The 19,722-nt window shown below is 42.0% G+C and overlaps 21 non-coding genes across 21 annotated transcripts; all 21 read right to left on the bottom strand.

Moving 5' to 3' along the window:
- Positions 1–766: 766 nt before the first annotated feature.
- On the bottom strand, positions 767–848 carry trnas-aga (transfer RNA serine (anticodon AGA)). The gene has a single exon. It is a non-coding gene; the product is annotated as a tRNA-Ser (tRNA).
- A 1,639-nt stretch (positions 849–2,487) lies between these two features.
- On the bottom strand, positions 2,488–2,569 carry trnas-aga (transfer RNA serine (anticodon AGA)). The gene has a single exon. It is a non-coding gene; the product is annotated as a tRNA-Ser (tRNA).
- A 295-nt stretch (positions 2,570–2,864) lies between these two features.
- trnal-cag (transfer RNA leucine (anticodon CAG)) lies at positions 2,865–2,947 on the bottom strand. The gene has a single exon. It is a non-coding gene; the product is annotated as a tRNA-Leu (tRNA).
- Positions 2,948–4,278: 1,331 nt separating this feature from the next.
- Positions 4,279–4,360, bottom strand: trnas-aga (transfer RNA serine (anticodon AGA)). The gene has a single exon. It is a non-coding gene; the product is annotated as a tRNA-Ser (tRNA).
- Positions 4,361–4,655: 295 nt separating this feature from the next.
- On the bottom strand, positions 4,656–4,738 carry trnal-cag (transfer RNA leucine (anticodon CAG)). The gene has a single exon. It is a non-coding gene; the product is annotated as a tRNA-Leu (tRNA).
- Positions 4,739–6,069: 1,331 nt separating this feature from the next.
- trnas-aga (transfer RNA serine (anticodon AGA)) lies at positions 6,070–6,151 on the bottom strand. The gene has a single exon. It is a non-coding gene; the product is annotated as a tRNA-Ser (tRNA).
- A 295-nt stretch (positions 6,152–6,446) lies between these two features.
- trnal-cag (transfer RNA leucine (anticodon CAG)) lies at positions 6,447–6,529 on the bottom strand. Its single transcript has one exon. It is a non-coding gene; the product is annotated as a tRNA-Leu (tRNA).
- Positions 6,530–7,860: 1,331 nt separating this feature from the next.
- trnas-aga (transfer RNA serine (anticodon AGA)) lies at positions 7,861–7,942 on the bottom strand. Its single transcript has one exon. It is a non-coding gene; the product is annotated as a tRNA-Ser (tRNA).
- A 295-nt stretch (positions 7,943–8,237) lies between these two features.
- Positions 8,238–8,320, bottom strand: trnal-cag (transfer RNA leucine (anticodon CAG)). Its single transcript has one exon. It is a non-coding gene; the product is annotated as a tRNA-Leu (tRNA).
- A 1,331-nt stretch (positions 8,321–9,651) lies between these two features.
- On the bottom strand, positions 9,652–9,733 carry trnas-aga (transfer RNA serine (anticodon AGA)). Its single transcript has one exon. It is a non-coding gene; the product is annotated as a tRNA-Ser (tRNA).
- A 295-nt stretch (positions 9,734–10,028) lies between these two features.
- Positions 10,029–10,111, bottom strand: trnal-cag (transfer RNA leucine (anticodon CAG)). Its single transcript has one exon. It is a non-coding gene; the product is annotated as a tRNA-Leu (tRNA).
- Positions 10,112–11,442: 1,331 nt separating this feature from the next.
- On the bottom strand, positions 11,443–11,524 carry trnas-aga (transfer RNA serine (anticodon AGA)). Its single transcript has one exon. It is a non-coding gene; the product is annotated as a tRNA-Ser (tRNA).
- Positions 11,525–11,819: 295 nt separating this feature from the next.
- On the bottom strand, positions 11,820–11,902 carry trnal-cag (transfer RNA leucine (anticodon CAG)). The gene has a single exon. It is a non-coding gene; the product is annotated as a tRNA-Leu (tRNA).
- Positions 11,903–13,233: 1,331 nt separating this feature from the next.
- trnas-aga (transfer RNA serine (anticodon AGA)) lies at positions 13,234–13,315 on the bottom strand. Its single transcript has one exon. It is a non-coding gene; the product is annotated as a tRNA-Ser (tRNA).
- A 295-nt stretch (positions 13,316–13,610) lies between these two features.
- Positions 13,611–13,693, bottom strand: trnal-cag (transfer RNA leucine (anticodon CAG)). Its single transcript has one exon. It is a non-coding gene; the product is annotated as a tRNA-Leu (tRNA).
- A 1,331-nt stretch (positions 13,694–15,024) lies between these two features.
- trnas-aga (transfer RNA serine (anticodon AGA)) lies at positions 15,025–15,106 on the bottom strand. Its single transcript has one exon. It is a non-coding gene; the product is annotated as a tRNA-Ser (tRNA).
- Positions 15,107–15,401: 295 nt separating this feature from the next.
- On the bottom strand, positions 15,402–15,484 carry trnal-cag (transfer RNA leucine (anticodon CAG)). The gene has a single exon. It is a non-coding gene; the product is annotated as a tRNA-Leu (tRNA).
- Positions 15,485–16,815: 1,331 nt separating this feature from the next.
- trnas-aga (transfer RNA serine (anticodon AGA)) lies at positions 16,816–16,897 on the bottom strand. Its single transcript has one exon. It is a non-coding gene; the product is annotated as a tRNA-Ser (tRNA).
- A 295-nt stretch (positions 16,898–17,192) lies between these two features.
- trnal-cag (transfer RNA leucine (anticodon CAG)) lies at positions 17,193–17,275 on the bottom strand. Its single transcript has one exon. It is a non-coding gene; the product is annotated as a tRNA-Leu (tRNA).
- A 1,331-nt stretch (positions 17,276–18,606) lies between these two features.
- Positions 18,607–18,688, bottom strand: trnas-aga (transfer RNA serine (anticodon AGA)). Its single transcript has one exon. It is a non-coding gene; the product is annotated as a tRNA-Ser (tRNA).
- A 295-nt stretch (positions 18,689–18,983) lies between these two features.
- trnal-cag (transfer RNA leucine (anticodon CAG)) lies at positions 18,984–19,066 on the bottom strand. Its single transcript has one exon. It is a non-coding gene; the product is annotated as a tRNA-Leu (tRNA).
- Positions 19,067–19,722: the final 656 nt, after the last annotated feature.

Consider the following 19,722-nt stretch of genomic DNA (forward strand, 5'->3'; position numbering starts at 1 on the left):
TAAAAGCTCCAGTCATTGATTTAACCTCAATATGGCCTTCAATGGGAAACGCGTAGAAAATCGTCATTGATTGAGCGCTAAAGTGGCCTCAGAATATGGACATTCTGATATAAATGATCAAATTGCTCAGATAAGACCGAAAAGGTGTCTGGAAGTATCAGCAACCATCAGGGTAAGAGTGACAACAGGTCCACATGGGGGAAATCTTAACAAATGGCTTAATGGGTATTTGCAGCGCAATCTTGTTTTTATTTATTTTTAGGGTTTAACAAGGCATCTCACCTATGACGTGTGGCTTGACTTTAGATGCGGCGAGTTCGATTACACGCAAGACTATAAAAGTGTCTTCAGAATATGGCCATTTTGACATGAATATAAAAACCCCTCAGATAGGACCAAAAAAGTGTCTGGAGCAATCCGTCAGGGTAAGAGTGACAACAGGTCCACATGTCAAAATGGGGGAAATCTTAGCAAAAGGCTTAATAGTTATTCATGAGAATCCTGTTGTTGTATTTTTGAGTGTATCATGGGATCCTACCTGAAATCTGTGGCTTGCCCACAAACCTGTAACCTATGCTACTGTTGCCTATAGAGCTAGAAGGATGGATAACCAGGTGTGTAAATGTGTGAGGTGAGATAGATGGCCTGCAGTCCTATCCCAAATGGACACCTGATCCCTATGTACTTGTGGAGATCTGAGAGGATGTGATTGGTATATGAAACACGAATAAACTTCCACCTCCGGAGGGGTCAAAAAATGTATTTTCGTTGTCGGCAGGATTCGAACCTGCGCGGGAAGATCCCAATTGATTTCTAGTCCATCGCCTTAACCACTCGGCCACGACAACTGTGACAGTAGAGTTGTTTGTTAGAAGTGAAGGGCCCGGCAGGCATAGCCTACCGCAAACGATAATTTAATAACTGAAGGATAATGTAGTAAGTCACTATAATGCATTAACTTCATGAAATGTTCCACTCATTCAGTTGTTATTAAGTACTGCTTTTTCTTATTTTCTTTGCCCAGCTCCAGAAGGTTGAGAGGGTTAATTTACTAATTGTTATTTCACTGTGTGAAGTTGTTATTTCATCTTCTGAGTATTACTGCAAAGCAGCATGACTCCTGCGCGAGAGGCGCTAAACAACTGTCAGAAGTGACTGCTGGACAGTAACTGGGTTTCGGGTTAAAGAGTAGAAGACCAGTAAATGACCAGTAAATAAAGACCAGTAAATGCACGATACTGACTTGCACTTTCAATAGTCATTTGTTTTTATCAATTACAAGCTCCAGTCATTGATTTAACCTCAATATGGCCTTCAATGGGAAACGCGTAGAAAATCGTCATTGATTGAGCGCTAAAGTGGCCTCAGAATATGGACATTCTGGTATAAATGATCAAATTGCTCAGATAAGACCGAAAAGGTGTCTGGAAGTATCAGCAACCATCAGGGTAAGAGTGACAACAGGTCCACATGGGGGAAATCTTAACAAATGGCTTAATGGGTATTTGCAGCGCAATCTTGTTTTTATTTATTTTTAGGGTTTAACAAGGCAGCTCACCTGTGACCTGTGGCTTGACTTTAGATGCGGCGACTTCGATTATCCTGAAGACTATATTTTTGTTCTTCCCGCCAATACAATCCACTGACAACGACCGACGAGTTGTGCCTTCCGAGATGCCTTTTGTTATTTGCCTGTTTGGGAAATTGCGCGATTCTTGCAATTCTCTTTCAGCCTCTCATCAACTAGCTGTTTTTGCAGAATGTTACAAATACGATAGTTATTCACTAGTCATATTAACTAGGTGTTATTTCCATTACCGTAAGTCATTTATTTATCAACTGGTTTTCAACAAAGCAGCATGACATGCAGGCGCTAAAGAGTTGTCAGAAGTGGATGTCGAACACACGCCTCCAGGGGAGACTGCGACCTGAATGGCTTAATGGTTATTTTCAACGCAATCGTGTTTTTATTATATTTTTCGGGTTTAACAAGGCATCTCACCTATGACGTGTGGCTTGACTTTAGATGCGGCGAGTTCGATTACCCTGCAGACTATAAAAGTGTCTTCAGAATATGGCCATTTTGACATGAATATAAAAATCCCTCAGATAGGACCAAAAAAGTGTCTGGAGCAATCCGTCAGGGTAAGAGTGACAACAGGTCCACATGTCAAAATGGGGGAAATCTTAGCAAAAGGCTTAATGGTTATTCATGAGAATCCTGTTGTTGTATTTTTGAGTGTATCATGGGATCTCACCTGAAATCTGTGGCTTGCCCACAAACCTGTAACCTATGCTACTGTTGCCTATAGAGCTAGAAGGATGGATAACCAGGTGTGTAAATGTGTGAGGTGAGATAGATGGCCTGCAGTCCTATCCCAAATGGACACCTGATCCCTATGTACTTGTGGAGATCTGAGAGGATGTGATTGGTATATGAAACACGAATAAACTTCCACCTCCGGAGGGGTCAAAAAAATGTATTTTCGTTGTCGGCAGGATTCGAACCTGCGCGGGAAGATCCCAATGGATTTCTAGTCCATCGCCTTAACCACTCGGCCACGACAACTGTGACAGTAGAATTGTTTGTTAGAAGTGAAGGGCCCGGCAGGCATAGCCTACAGCAAACGATAATTTAATAACTGAAGGATAATGTAGTAACTCACTATAATGCATTAACTTCATGAAATGTTACCCTCATTCAGTTGTTATTAAGTACTGCTTTTTCTTATTTTCTTTGCCCAGCTCCAGAAGGTTGAGAGGGATAATTTACTAATTGTTATTTCACTGTGTGAAGTTGTTATTTCATCTTCTGATTATTACTGCAAAGCAGCATGACTCCTGCGCGAGAGGCGCTAAACAACTGTCAGAAGTGGGATTTGAACCCACGCCTCCAGGGGAGACTGCGACCTGAACGCAGCGCCTTAGACCGCTCGGCCATCCTGACTGCTGGACAGTAACTGGGTTTCGGGTTAAAGAGTATAAGACCAGTAAATGACCAGTAAATAAAGACCAGTAAATGCACGATACTGACTTGCACTTTCAATAGTCATTTGTTTTTATCAATTACAAGCTCCAGTCATTGATTTAACCTCAATATGGCCTTCAATGGGAAACGCGTAGAAAATCGTCATTGATTGAGCGCTAAAGTGGCCTCAGAATATGGACATTCTGATATAAATGATCAAATTGCTCAGATAAGACCGAAAAGGTGTCTGGAAGTATCAGCAACCATCAGGGTAAGAGTGACAACAGGTCCACATGGGGGAAATCTTAACAAATGGCTTAATGGGTATTTGCAGCGCAATCTTGTTTTTATTTATTTTTAGGGTTTAACAAGGCAGCTCACCTGTGACCTGTGGCTTGACTTTAGATGCGGCGACTTCGATTATCCTGAAGACTATATTTTTGTTCTTCCCGCCAATACAATCCACTGACAACGACCGACGAGTTGTGCCTTCCGAGATGCCTTTTGTTATTTGCCTGTTTGGGAAATTGCGCGATTCTTGCAATTCTCTTTCAGCCTCTCATCAACTAGCTGTTTTTGCAGAATGTTACAAATACGATAGTTATTCACTAGTCATATTAACTAGGTGTTATTTCCATTACCGTAAGTCATTTATTTATCAACTGGTTTTCAACAAAGCAGCATGACATGCAGGCGCTAAAGAGTTGTCAGAAGTGGATGTCGAACACACGCCTCCAGGGGAGACTGCGACCTGAATGGCTTAATGGTTATTTTCAACGCAATCGTGTTTTTATTATATTTTTCGGGTTTAACAAGGCATCTCACCTATGACGTGTGGCTTGACTTTAGATGCGGCGAGTTCGATTACCCTGCAGACTATAAAAGTGTCTTCAGAATATGGCCATTTTGACATGAATATAAAAATCCCTCAGATAGGACCAAAAAAGTGTCTGGAGCAATCCGTCAGGGTAAGAGTGACAACAGGTCCACATGTCAAAATGGGGGAAATCTTAGCAAAAGGCTTAATGGTTATTCATGAGAATCCTGTTGTTGTATTTTTGAGTGTATCATGGGATCTCACCTGAAATCTGTGGCTTGCCCACAAACCTGTAACCTATGCTACTGTTGCCTATAGAGCTAGAAGGATGGATAACCAGGTGTGTAAATGTGTGAGGTGAGATAGATGGCCTGCAGTCCTATCCCAAATGGACACCTGATCCCTATGTACTTGTGGAGATCTGAGAGGATGTGATTGGTATATGAAACACGAATAAACTTCCACCTCCGGAGGGGTCAAAAAAATGTATTTTCGTTGTCGGCAGGATTCGAACCTGCGCGGGAAGATCCCAATGGATTTCTAGTCCATCGCCTTAACCACTCGGCCACGACAACTGTGACAGTAGAATTGTTTGTTAGAAGTGAAGGGCCCGGCAGGCATAGCCTACAGCAAACGATAATTTAATAACTGAAGGATAATGTAGTAACTCACTATAATGCATTAACTTCATGAAATGTTCCCCTCATTCAGTTGTTATTAAGTACTGCTTTTTCTTATTTTCTTTGTCCAGCTCCAGAAGGTTGAGAGGGATAATTTACTAATTGTTATTTCACTGTGTGAAGTTGTTATTTCATCTTCTGATTATTACTGCAAAGCAGCATGACTCCTGCGCGAGAGGCGCTAAACAACTGTCAGAAGTGGGATTTGAACCCACGCCTCCAGGGGAGACTGCGACCTGAACGCAGCGCCTTAGACCGCTCGGCCATCCTGACTGCTGGACAGTAACTGGGTTTCGGGTTAAAGAGTAGAAGACCAGTAAATGACCAGTAAATAAAGACCAGTAAATGCACGATACTGACTTGCACTTTCAATAGTCATTTGTTTTTATCAATTACAAGCTCCAGTCATTGATTTAACCTCAATATGGCCTTCAATGGGAAACGCGTAGAAAATCGTCATTGATTGAGCGCTAAAGTGGCCTCAGAATATGGACATTCTGATATAAATGATCAAATTGCTCAGATAAGACCGAAAAGGTGTCTGGAAGTATCAGCAACCATCAGGGTAAGAGTGACAACAGGTCCACATGGGGGAAATCTTAACAAATGGCTTAATGGGTATTTGCAGCGCAATCTTGTTTTTATTTATTTTTAGGGTTTAACAAGGCAGCTCACCTGTGACCTGTGGCTTGACTTTAGATGCGGCGACTTCGATTATCCTGAAGACTATATTTTTGTTCTTCCCGCCAATACAATCCACTGACAACGACCGACGAGTTGTGCCTTCCGAGATGCCTTTTGTTATTTGCCTGTTTGGGAAATTGCGCGATTCTTGCAATTCTCTTTCAGCCTCTCATCAACTAGCTGTTTTTGCAGAATGTTACAAATACGATAGTTATTCACTAGTCATATTAACTAGGTGTTATTTCCATTACCGTAAGTCATTTATTTATCAACTGGTTTTCAACAAAGCAGCATGACATGCAGGCGCTAAAGAGTTGTCAGAAGTGGATGTCGAACACACGCCTCCAGGGGAGACTGCGACCTGAATGGCTTAATGGTTATTTTCAACGCAATCGTGTTTTTATTATATTTTTCGGGTTTAACAAGGCATCTCACCTATGACGTGTGGCTTGACTTTAGATGCGGCGAGTTCGATTACCCTGCAGACTATAAAAGTGTCTTCAGAATATGGCCATTTTGACATGAATATAAAAATCCCTCAGATAGGACCAAAAAAGTGTCTGGAGCAATCCGTCAGGGTAAGAGTGACAACAGGTCCACATGTCAAAATGGGGGAAATCTTAGCAAAAGGCTTAATGGTTATTCATGAGAATCCTGTTGTTGTATTTTTGAGTGTATCATGGGATCTCACCTGAAATCTGTGGCTTGCCCACAAACCTGTAACCTATGCTACTGTTGCCTATAGAGCTAGAAGGATGGATAACCAGGTGTGTAAATGTGTGAGGTGAGATAGATGGCCTGCAGTCCTATCCCAAATGGACACCTGATCCCTATGTACTTGTGGAGATCTGAGAGGATGTGATTGGTATATGAAACACGAATAAACTTCCACCTCCGGAGGGGTCAAAAAAATGTATTTTCGTTGTCGGCAGGATTCGAACCTGCGCGGGAAGATCCCAATGGATTTCTAGTCCATCGCCTTAACCACTCGGCCACGACAACTGTGACAGTAGAATTGTTTGTTAGAAGTGAAGGGCCCGGCAGGCATAGCCTACAGCAAACGATAATTTAATAACTGAAGGATAATGTAGTAACTCACTATAATGCATTAACTTCATGAAATGTTCCCCTCATTCAGTTGTTATTAAGTACTGCTTTTTCTTATTTTCTTTGTCCAGCTCCAGAAGGTTGAGAGGGATAATTTACTAATTGTTATTTCACTGTGTGAAGTTGTTATTTCATCTTCTGATTATTACTGCAAAGCAGCATGACTCCTGCGCGAGAGGCGCTAAACAACTGTCAGAAGTGGGATTTGAACCCACGCCTCCAGGGGAGACTGCGACCTGAACGCAGCGCCTTAGACCGCTCGGCCATCCTGACTGCTGGACAGTAACTGGGTTTCGGGTTAAAGAGTAGAAGACCAGTAAATGACCAGTAAATAAAGACCAGTAAATGCACGATACTGACTTGCACTTTCAATAGTCATTTGTTTTTATCAATTACAAGCTCCAGTCATTGATTTAACCTCAATATGGCCTTCAATGGGAAACGCGTAGAAAATCGTCATTGATTGAGCGCTAAAGTGGCCTCAGAATATGGACATTCTGATATAAATGATCAAATTGCTCAGATAAGACCGAAAAGGTGTCTGGAAGTATCAGCAACCATCAGGGTAAGAGTGACAACAGGTCCACATGGGGGAAATCTTAACAAATGGCTTAATGGGTATTTGCAGCGCAATCTTGTTTTTATTTATTTTTAGGGTTTAACAAGGCAGCTCACCTGTGACCTGTGGCTTGACTTTAGATGCGGCGACTTCGATTATCCTGAAGACTATATTTTTGTTCTTCCCGCCAATACAATCCACTGACAACGACCGACGAGTTGTGCCTTCCGAGATGCCTTTTGTTATTTGCCTGTTTGGGAAATTGCGCGATTCTTGCAATTCTCTTTCAGCCTCTCATCAACTAGCTGTTTTTGCAGAATGTTACAAATACGATAGTTATTCACTAGTCATATTAACTAGGTGTTATTTCCATTACCGTAAGTCATTTATTTATCAACTGGTTTTCAACAAAGCAGCATGACATGCAGGCGCTAAAGAGTTGTCAGAAGTGGATGTCGAACACACGCCTCCAGGGGAGACTGCGACCTGAATGGCTTAATGGTTATTTTCAACGCAATCGTGTTTTTATTATATTTTTCGGGTTTAACAAGGCATCTCACCTATGACGTGTGGCTTGACTTTAGATGCGGCGAGTTCGATTACCCTGCAGACTATAAAAGTGTCTTCAGAATATGGCCATTTTGACATGAATATAAAAATCCCTCAGATAGGACCAAAAAAGTGTCTGGAGCAATCCGTCAGGGTAAGAGTGACAACAGGTCCACATGTCAAAATGGGGGAAATCTTAGCAAAAGGCTTAATGGTTATTCATGAGAATCCTGTTGTTGTATTTTTGAGTGTATCATGGGATCTCACCTGAAATCTGTGGCTTGCCCACAAACCTGTAACCTATGCTACTGTTGCCTATAGAGCTAGAAGGATGGATAACCAGGTGTGTAAATGTGTGAGGTGAGATAGATGGCCTGCAGTCCTATCCCAAATGGACACCTGATCCCTATGTACTTGTGGAGATCTGAGAGGATGTGATTGGTATATGAAACACGAATAAACTTCCACCTCCGGAGGGGTCAAAAAAATGTATTTTCGTTGTCGGCAGGATTCGAACCTGCGCGGGAAGATCCCAATGGATTTCTAGTCCATCGCCTTAACCACTCGGCCACGACAACTGTGACAGTAGAATTGTTTGTTAGAAGTGAAGGGCCCGGCAGGCATAGCCTACAGCAAACGATAATTTAATAACTGAAGGATAATGTAGTAACTCACTATAATGCATTAACTTCATGAAATGTTACCCTCATTCAGTTGTTATTAAGTACTGCTTTTTCTTATTTTCTTTGCCCAGCTCCAGAAGGTTGAGAGGGATAATTTACTAATTGTTATTTCACTGTGTGAAGTTGTTATTTCATCTTCTGATTATTACTGCAAAGCAGCATGACTCCTGCGCGAGAGGCGCTAAACAACTGTCAGAAGTGGGATTTGAACCCACGCCTCCAGGGGAGACTGCGACCTGAACGCAGCGCCTTAGACCGCTCGGCCATCCTGACTGCTGGACAGTAACTGGGTTTCGGGTTAAAGAGTAGAAGACCAGTAAATGACCAGTAAATAAAGACCAGTAAATGCACGATACTGACTTGCACTTTCAATAGTCATTTGTTTTTATCAATTACAAGCTCCAGTCATTGATTTAACCTCAATATGGCCTTCAATGGGAAACGCGTAGAAAATCGTCATTGATTGAGCGCTAAAGTGGCCTCAGAATATGGACATTCTGATATAAATGATCAAATTGCTCAGATAAGACCGAAAAGGTGTCTGGAAGTATCAGCAACCATCAGGGTAAGAGTGACAACAGGTCCACATGGGGGAAATCTTAACAAATGGCTTAATGGGTATTTGCAGCGCAATCTTGTTTTTATTTATTTTTAGGGTTTAACAAGGCAGCTCACCTGTGACCTGTGGCTTGACTTTAGATGCGGCGACTTCGATTATCCTGAAGACTATATTTTTGTTCTTCCCGCCAATACAATCCACTGACAACGACCGACGAGTTGTGCCTTCCGAGATGCCTTTTGTTATTTGCCTGTTTGGGAAATTGCGCGATTCTTGCAATTCTCTTTCAGCCTCTCATCAACTAGCTGTTTTTGCAGAATGTTACAAATACGATAGTTATTCACTAGTCATATTAACTAGGTGTTATTTCCATTACCGTAAGTCATTTATTTATCAACTGGTTTTCAACAAAGCAGCATGACATGCAGGCGCTAAAGAGTTGTCAGAAGTGGATGTCGAACACACGCCTCCAGGGGAGACTGCGACCTGAATGGCTTAATGGTTATTTTCAACGCAATCGTGTTTTTATTATATTTTTCGGGTTTAACAAGGCATCTCACCTATGACGTGTGGCTTGACTTTAGATGCGGCGAGTTCGATTACCCTGCAGACTATAAAAGTGTCTTCAGAATATGGCCATTTTGACATGAATATAAAAATCCCTCAGATAGGACCAAAAAAGTGTCTGGAGCAATCCGTCAGGGTAAGAGTGACAACAGGTCCACATGTCAAAATGGGGGAAATCTTAGCAAAAGGCTTAATGGTTATTCATGAGAATCCTGTTGTTGTATTTTTGAGTGTATCATGGGATCTCACCTGAAATCTGTGGCTTGCCCACAAACCTGTAACCTATGCTACTGTTGCCTATAGAGCTAGAAGGATGGATAACCAGGTGTGTAAATGTGTGAGGTGAGATAGATGGCCTGCAGTCCTATCCCAAATGGACACCTGATCCCTATGTACTTGTGGAGATCTGAGAGGATGTGATTGGTATATGAAACACGAATAAACTTCCACCTCCGGAGGGGTCAAAAAAATGTATTTTCGTTGTCGGCAGGATTCGAACCTGCGCGGGAAGATCCCAATGGATTTCTAGTCCATCGCCTTAACCACTCGGCCACGACAACTGTGACAGTAGAATTGTTTGTTAGAAGTGAAGGGCCCGGCAGGCATAGCCTACAGCAAACGATAATTTAATAACTGAAGGATAATGTAGTAACTCACTATAATGCATTAACTTCATGAAATGTTCCCCTCATTCAGTTGTTATTAAGTACTGCTTTTTCTTATTTTCTTTGTCCAGCTCCAGAAGGTTGAGAGGGATAATTTACTAATTGTTATTTCACTGTGTGAAGTTGTTATTTCATCTTCTGATTATTACTGCAAAGCAGCATGACTCCTGCGCGAGAGGCGCTAAACAACTGTCAGAAGTGGGATTTGAACCCACGCCTCCAGGGGAGACTGCGACCTGAACGCAGCGCCTTAGACCGCTCGGCCATCCTGACTGCTGGACAGTAACTGGGTTTCGGGTTAAAGAGTAGAAGACCAGTAAATGACCAGTAAATAAAGACCAGTAAATGCACGATACTGACTTGCACTTTCAATAGTCATTTGTTTTTATCAATTACAAGCTCCAGTCATTGATTTAACCTCAATATGGCCTTCAATGGGAAACGCGTAGAAAATCGTCATTGATTGAGCGCTAAAGTGGCCTCAGAATATGGACATTCTGATATAAATGATCAAATTGCTCAGATAAGACCGAAAAGGTGTCTGGAAGTATCAGCAACCATCAGGGTAAGAGTGACAACAGGTCCACATGGGGGAAATCTTAACAAATGGCTTAATGGGTATTTGCAGCGCAATCTTGTTTTTATTTATTTTTAGGGTTTAACAAGGCAGCTCACCTGTGACCTGTGGCTTGACTTTAGATGCGGCGACTTCGATTATCCTGAAGACTATATTTTTGTTCTTCCCGCCAATACAATCCACTGACAACGACCGACGAGTTGTGCCTTCCGAGATGCCTTTTGTTATTTGCCTGTTTGGGAAATTGCGCGATTCTTGCAATTCTCTTTCAGCCTCTCATCAACTAGCTGTTTTTGCAGAATGTTACAAATACGATAGTTATTCACTAGTCATATTAACTAGGTGTTATTTCCATTACCGTAAGTCATTTATTTATCAACTGGTTTTCAACAAAGCAGCATGACATGCAGGCGCTAAAGAGTTGTCAGAAGTGGATGTCGAACACACGCCTCCAGGGGAGACTGCGACCTGAATGGCTTAATGGTTATTTTCAACGCAATCGTGTTTTTATTATATTTTTCGGGTTTAACAAGGCATCTCACCTATGACGTGTGGCTTGACTTTAGATGCGGCGAGTTCGATTACCCTGCAGACTATAAAAGTGTCTTCAGAATATGGCCATTTTGACATGAATATAAAAATCCCTCAGATAGGACCAAAAAAGTGTCTGGAGCAATCCGTCAGGGTAAGAGTGACAACAGGTCCACATGTCAAAATGGGGGAAATCTTAGCAAAAGGCTTAATGGTTATTCATGAGAATCCTGTTGTTGTATTTTTGAGTGTATCATGGGATCTCACCTGAAATCTGTGGCTTGCCCACAAACCTGTAACCTATGCTACTGTTGCCTATAGAGCTAGAAGGATGGATAACCAGGTGTGTAAATGTGTGAGGTGAGATAGATGGCCTGCAGTCCTATCCCAAATGGACACCTGATCCCTATGTACTTGTGGAGATCTGAGAGGATGTGATTGGTATATGAAACACGAATAAACTTCCACCTCCGGAGGGGTCAAAAAAATGTATTTTCGTTGTCGGCAGGATTCGAACCTGCGCGGGAAGATCCCAATGGATTTCTAGTCCATCGCCTTAACCACTCGGCCACGACAACTGTGACAGTAGAATTGTTTGTTAGAAGTGAAGGGCCCGGCAGGCATAGCCTAGAGCAAACGATAATTTAATAACTGAAGGATAATGTAGTAAGTCACTATAATGCATTAACTTCATGAAATGTTCCCCTCATTCAGTTGTTATTAAGTACTGCTTTTTCTTATTTTCTTTGTCCAGCTCCAGAAGGTTGAGAGGGATAATTTACTAATTGTTATTTCACTGTGTGAAGTTGTTATTTCATCTTCTGATTATTACTGCAAAGCAGCATGACTCCTGCGCGAGAGGCGCTAAACAACTGTCAGAAGTGGGATTTGAACCCACGCCTCCAGGGGAGACTGCGACCTGAACGCAGCGCCTTAGACCGCTCGGCCATCCTGACTGCTGGACAGTAACTGGGTTTCGGGTTAAAGAGTAGAAGACCAGTAAATGACCAGTAAATAAAGACCAGTAAATGCACGATACTGACTTGCACTTTCAATAGTCATTTGTTTTTATCAATTACAAGCTCCAGTCATTGATTTAACCTCAATATGGCCTTCAATGGGAAACGCGTAGAAAATCGTCATTGATTGAGCGCTAAAGTGGCCTCAGAATATGGACATTCTGATATAAATGATCAAATTGCTCAGATAAGACCGAAAAGGTGTCTGGAAGTATCAGCAACCATCAGGGTAAGAGTGACAACAGGTCCACATGGGGGAAATCTTAACAAATGGCTTAATGGGTATTTGCAGCGCAATCTTGTTTTTATTTATTTTTAGGGTTTAACAAGGCAGCTCACCTGTGACCTGTGGCTTGACTTTAGATGCGGCGACTTCGATTATCCTGAAGACTATATTTTTGTTCTTCCCGCCAATACAATCCACTGACAACGACCGACGAGTTGTGCCTTCCGAGATGCCTTTTGTTATTTGCCTGTTTGGGAAATTGCGCGATTCTTGCAATTCTCTTTCAGCCTCTCATCAACTAGCTGTTTTTGCAGAATGTTACAAATACGATAGTTATTCACTAGTCATATTAACTAGGTGTTATTTCCATTACCGTAAGTCATTTATTTATCAACTGGTTTTCAACAAAGCAGCATGACATGCAGGCGCTAAAGAGTTGTCAGAAGTGGATGTCGAACACACGCCTCCAGGGGAGACTGCGACCTGAATGGCTTAATGGTTATTTTCAACGCAATCGTGTTTTTATTATATTTTTCGGGTTTAACAAGGCATCTCACCTATGACGTGTGGCTTGACTTTAGATGCGGCGAGTTCGATTACCCTGCAGACTATAAAAGTGTCTTCAGAATATGGCCATTTTGACATGAATATAAAAATCCCTCAGATAGGACCAAAAAAGTGTCTGGAGCAATCCGTCAGGGTAAGAGTGACAACAGGTCCACATGTCAAAATGGGGGAAATCTTAGCAAAAGGCTTAATGGTTATTCATGAGAATCCTGTTGTTGTATTTTTGAGTGTATCATGGGATCTCACCTGAAATCTGTGGCTTGCCCACAAACCTGTAACCTATGCTACTGTTGCCTATAGAGCTAGAAGGATGGATAACCAGGTGTGTAAATGTGTGAGGTGAGATAGATGGCCTGCAGTCCTATCCCAAATGGACACCTGATCCCTATGTACTTGTGGAGATCTGAGAGGATGTGATTGGTATATGAAACACGAATAAACTTCCACCTCCGGAGGGGTCAAAAAAATGTATTTTCGTTGTCGGCAGGATTCGAACCTGCGCGGGAAGATCCCAATGGATTTCTAGTCCATCGCCTTAACCACTCGGCCACGACAACTGTGACAGTAGAATTGTTTGTTAGAAGTGAAGGGCCCGGCAGGCATAGCCTACAGCAAACGATAATTTAATAACTGAAGGATAATGTAGTAACTCACTATAATGCATTAACTTCATGAAATGTTCCCCTCATTCAGTTGTTATTAAGTACTGCTTTTTCTTATTTTCTTTGTCCAGCTCCAGAAGGTTGAGAGGGATAATTTACTAATTGTTATTTCACTGTGTGAAGTTGTTATTTCATCTTCTGATTATTACTGCAAAGCAGCATGACTCCTGCGCGAGAGGCGCTAAACAACTGTCAGAAGTGGGATTTGAACCCACGCCTCCAGGGGAGACTGCGACCTGAACGCAGCGCCTTAGACCGCTCGGCCATCCTGACTGCTGGACAGTAACTGGGTTTCGGGTTAAAGAGTAGAAGACCAGTAAATGACCAGTAAATAAAGACCAGTAAATGCACGATACTGACTTGCACTTTCAATAGTCATTTGTTTTTATCAATTACAAGCTCCAGTCATTGATTTAACCTCAATATGGCCTTCAATGGGAAACGCGTAGAAAATCGTCATTGATTGAGCGCTAAAGTGGCCTCAGAATATGGACATTCTGATATAAATGATCAAATTGCTCAGATAAGACCGAAAAGGTGTCTGGAAGTATCAGCAACCATCAGGGTAAGAGTGACAACAGGTCCACATGGGGGAAATCTTAACAAATGGCTTAATGGGTATTTGCAGCGCAATCTTGTTTTTATTTATTTTTAGGGTTTAACAAGGCAGCTCACCTGTGACCTGTGGCTTGACTTTAGATGCGGCGACTTCGATTATCCTGAAGACTATATTTTTGTTCTTCCCGCCAATACAATCCACTGACAACGACCGACGAGTTGTGCCTTCCGAGATGCCTTTTGTTATTTGCCTGTTTGGGAAATTGCGCGATTCTTGCAATTCTCTTTCAGCCTCTCATCAACTAGCTGTTTTTGCAGAATGTTACAAATACGATAGTTATTCACTAGTCATATTAACTAGGTGTTATTTCCATTACCGTAAGTCATTTATTTATCAACTGGTTTTCAACAAAGCAGCATGACATGCAGGCGCTAAAGAGTTGTCAGAAGTGGATGTCGAACACACGCCTCCAGGGGAGACTGCGACCTGAATGGCTTAATGGTTATTTTCAACGCAATCGTGTTTTTATTATATTTTTCGGGTTTAACAAGGCATCTCACCTATGACGTGTGGCTTGACTTTAGATGCGGCGAGTTCGATTACCCTGCAGACTATAAAAGTGTCTTCAGAATATGGCCATTTTGACATGAATATAAAAATCCCTCAGATAGGACCAAAAAAGTGTCTGGAGCAATCCGTCAGGGTAAGAGTGACAACAGGTCCACATGTCAAAATGGGGGAAATCTTAGCAAAAGGCTTAATGGTTATTCATGAGAATCCTGTTGTTGTATTTTTGAGTGTATCATGGGATCTCACCTGAAATCTGTGGCTTGCCCACAAACCTGTAACCTATGCTACTGTTGCCTATAGAGCTAGAAGGATGGATAACCAGGTGTGTAAATGTGTGAGGTGAGATAGATGGCCTGCAGTCCTATCCCAAATGGACACCTGATCCCTATGTACTTGTGGAGATCTGAGAGGATGTGATTGGTATATGAAACACGAATAAACTTCCACCTCCGGAGGGGTCAAAAAAATGTATTTTCGTTGTCGGCAGGATTCGAACCTGCGCGGGAAGATCCCAATGGATTTCTAGTCCATCGCCTTAACCACTCGGCCACGACAACTGTGACAGTAGAATTGTTTGTTAGAAGTGAAGGGCCCGGCAGGCATAGCCTACAGCAAACGATAATTTAATAACTGAAGGATAATGTAGTAACTCACTATAATGCATTAACTTCATGAAATGTTACCCTCATTCAGTTGTTATTAAGTACTGCTTTTTCTTATTTTCTTTGCCCAGCTCCAGAAGGTTGAGAGGGATAATTTACTAATTGTTATTTCACTGTGTGAAGTTGTTATTTCATCTTCTGATTATTACTGCAAAGCAGCATGACTCCTGCGCGAGAGGCGCTAAACAACTGTCAGAAGTGGGATTTGAACCCACGCCTCCAGGGGAGACTGCGACCTGACCGCAGCGCCTTAGACCGCTCGGCCATCCTGACTACTGGACAGTAACTGGGTTTCGGGTTAAAGAGTATAAGACCAGTAAATGACCAGTAAATAAAGACCAGTAAATGCACGATACTGACTTGCACTTTCAATAGTCATTTGTTTTTATCAATTACAAGCTCCAGTCATTGATTTAACCTCAATATGGCCTTCAATGGGAAACGCGTAGAAAATCGTCATTGATTGAGCGCTAAAGTGGCCTCAGAATATGGACATTCTGATATAAATGATCAAATTGCTCAGATAAGACCGAAAAGGTGTCTGGAAGTATCAGCAACCATCAGGGTAAGAGTGACAACAGGTCCACATGGGGGAAATCTTAACAAATGGCTTAATGGGTATTTGCAGCGCAATCTTGTTTTTATTTATTTTTAGGGTTTAACAAGGCAGCTCACCTGTGACCTGTGGCTTGACTTTAGATGCGGCGACTTCGATTATCCTGAAGACTATATTTTTGTTCTTCCCGCCAATACAATCCACTGACAACGACCGACGAGTTGTGCCTTCCGAGATGCCTTTTGTTATTTGCCTGTTTGGGAAATTGCGCGATTCTTGCAATTCTCTTTCAGCCTCTCATCAACTAGCTGTTTTTGCAGAATGTTACAAATACGATAGTTATTCACTAGTCATATTAACTAGGTGTTATTTCCATTACCGTAAGTCATTTATTTATCAACTGGTTTTCAACAAAGCAGCATGACATGCAGGCGCTAAAGAGTTGTCAGAAGTGGATGTCGAACACACGCCTCCAGGGGAGACTGCGACCTGAATGGCTTAATGGTTATTTTCAACGCAATCGTGTTTTTATTATATTTTTCGGGTTTAACAAGGCATCTCACCTATGACGTGTGGCTTGACTTTAGATGCGGCGAGTTCGATTACCCTGCAGACTATAAAAGTGTCTTCAGAATATGGCCATTTTGACATGAATATAAAAATCCCTCAGATAGGACCAAAAAAGTGTCTGGAGCAATCCGTCAGGGTAAGAGTGACAACAGGTCCACATGTCAAAATGGGGGAAATCTTAGCAAAAGGCTTAATGGTTATTCATGAGAATCCTGTTGTTGTATTTTTGAGTGTATCATGGGATCTCACCTGAAATCTGTGGCTTGCCCACAAACCTGTAACCTATGCTACTGTTGCCTATAGAGCTAGAAGGATGGATAACCAGGTGTGTAAATGTGTGAGGTGAGATAGATGGCCTGCAGTCCTATCCCAAATGGACACCTGATCCCTATGTACTTGTGGAGATCTGAGAGGATGTGATTGGTATATGAAACACGAATAAACTTCCACCTCCGGAGGGGTCAAAAAAATGTATTTTCGTTGTCGGCAGGATTCGAACCTGCGCGGGAAGATCCCAATGGATTTCTAGTCCATCGCCTTAACCACTCGGCCACGACAACTGTGACAGTAGAATTGTTTGTTAGAAGTGAAGGGCCCGGCAGGCATAGCCTAGAGCAAACGATAATTTAATAACTGAAGGATAATGTAGTAAGTCACTATAATGCATTAACTTCATGAAATGTTCCCCTCATTCAGTTGTTATTAAGTACTGCTTTTTCTTATTTTCTTTGTCCAGCTCCAGAAGGTTGAGAGGGATAATTTACTAATTGTTATTTCACTGTGTGAAGTTGTTATTTCATCTTCTGATTATTACTGCAAAGCAGCATGACTCCTGCGCGAGAGGCGCTAAACAACTGTCAGAAGTGGGATTTGAACCCACGCCTCCAGGGGAGACTGCGACCTGAACGCAGCGCCTTAGACCGCTCGGCCATCCTGACTGCTGGACAGTAACTGGGTTTCGGGTTAAAGAGTAGAAGACCAGTAAATGACCAGTAAATAAAGACCAGTAAATGCACGATACTGACTTGCACTTTCAATAGTCATTTGTTTTTATCAATTACAAGCTCCAGTCATTGATTTAACCTCAATATGGCCTTCAATGGGAAACGCGTAGAAAATCGTCATTGATTGAGCGCTAAAGTGGCCTCAGAATATGGACATTCTGATATAAATGATCAAATTGCTCAGATAAGACCGAAAAGGTGTCTGGAAGTATCAGCAACCATCAGGGTAAGAGTGACAACAGGTCCACATGGGGGAAATCTTAACAAATGGCTTAATGGGTATTTGCAGCGCAATCTTGTTTTTATTTATTTTTAGGGTTTAACAAGGCAGCTCACCTGTGACCTGTGGCTTGACTTTAGATGCGGCGACTTCGATTATCCTGAAGACTATATTTTTGTTCTTCCCGCCAATACAATCCACTGACAACGACCGACGAGTTGTGCCTTCCGAGATGCCTTTTGTTATTTGCCTGTTTGGGAAATTGCGCGATTCTTGCAATTCTCTTTCAGCCTCTCATCAACTAGCTGTTTTTGCAGAATGTTACAAATACGATAGTTATTCACTAGTCATATTAACTAGGTGTTATTTCCATTACCGTAAGTCATTTATTTATCAACTGGTTTTCAACAAAGCAGCATGACATGCAGGCGCTAAAGAGTTGTCAGAAGTGGATGTCGAACACACGCCTCCAGGGGAGACTGCGACCTGAATGGCTTAATGGTTATTTTCAACGCAATCGTGTTTTTATTATATTTTTCGGGTTTAACAAGGCATCTCACCTATGACGTGTGGCTTGACTTTAGATGCGGCGAGTTCGATTACCCTGCAGACTATAAAAGTGTCTTCAGAATATGGCCATTTTGACATGAATATAAAAATCCCTCAGATAGGACCAAAAAAGTGTCTGGAGCAATCCGTCAGGGTAAGAGTGACAACAGGTCCACATGTCAAAATGGGGGAAATCTTAGCAAAAGGCTTAATGGTTATTCATGAGAATCCTGTTGTTGTATTTTTGAGTGTATCATGGGATCTCACCTGAAATCTGTGGCTTGCCCACAAACCTGTAACCTATGCTACTGTTGCCTATAGAGCTAGAAGGATGGATAACCAGGTGTGTAAATGTGTGAGGTGAGATAGATGGCCTGCAGTCCTATCCCAAATGGACACCTGATCCCTATGTACTTGTGGAGATCTGAGAGGATGTGATTGGTATATGAAACACGAATAAACTTCCACCTCCGGAGGGGTCAAAAAAATGTATTTTCGTTGTCGGCAGGATTCGAACCTGCGCGGGAAGATCCCAATGGATTTCTAGTCCATCGCCTTAACCACTCGGCCACGACAACTGTGACAGTAGAATTGTTTGTTAGAAGTGAAGGGCCCGGCAGGCATAGCCTACAGCAAACGATAATTTAATAACTGAAGGATAATGTAGTAACTCACTATAATGCATTAACTTCATGAAATGTTACCCTCATTCAGTTGTTATTAAGTACTGCTTTTTCTTATTTTCTTTGCCCAGCTCCAGAAGGTTGAGAGGGATAATTTACTAATTGTTATTTCACTGTGTGAAGTTGTTATTTCATCTTCTGATTATTACTGCAAAGCAGCATGACTCCTGCGCGAGAGGCGCTAAACAACTGTCAGAAGTGGGATTTGAACCCACGCCTCCAGGGGAGACTGCGACCTGAACGCAGCGCCTTAGACCGCTCGGCCATCCTGACTGCTGGACAGTAACTGGGTTTCGGGTTAAAGAGTAGAAGACCAGTAAATGACCAGTAAATAAAGACCAGTAAATGCACGATACTGACTTGCACTTTCAATAGTCATTTGTTTTTATCAATTACAAGCTCCAGTCATTGATTTAACCTCAATATGGCCTTCAATGGGAAACGCGTAGAAAATCGTCATTGATTGAGCGCTAAAGTGGCCTCAGAATATGGACATTCTGATATAAATGATCAAATTGCTCAGATAAGACCGAAAAGGTGTCTGGAAGTATCAGCAACCATCAGGGTAAGAGTGACAACAGGTCCACATGGGGGAAATCTTAACAAATGGCTTAATGGGTATTTGCAGCGCAATCTTGTTTTTATTTATTTTTAGGGTTTAACAAGGCAGCTCACCTGTGACCTGTGGCTTGACTTTAGATGCGGCGACTTCGATCATCCTGAAGACTATATTTTTGTTCTTCCCGCCAATACAATCCACTGACAACGACCGACGAGTTGTGCCTTCCGAGATGCCTTTTGTTATTTGCCTGTTTGGGAAATTGCGCGATTCTTGCAATTCTCTTTCAGCCTCTCATCAACTAGCTGTTTTTGCAGAATGTTACAAATACGATAGTTATTCACTAGTCATATTAACTAGGTGTTATTTC

Source organism: Salvelinus fontinalis, unplaced genomic scaffold (genome assembly GCF_029448725.1).
Source record: "Salvelinus fontinalis isolate EN_2023a unplaced genomic scaffold, ASM2944872v1 scaffold_1909, whole genome shotgun sequence".
Taxonomy (NCBI): Eukaryota; Metazoa; Chordata; class Actinopteri; order Salmoniformes; family Salmonidae; genus Salvelinus; species Salvelinus fontinalis.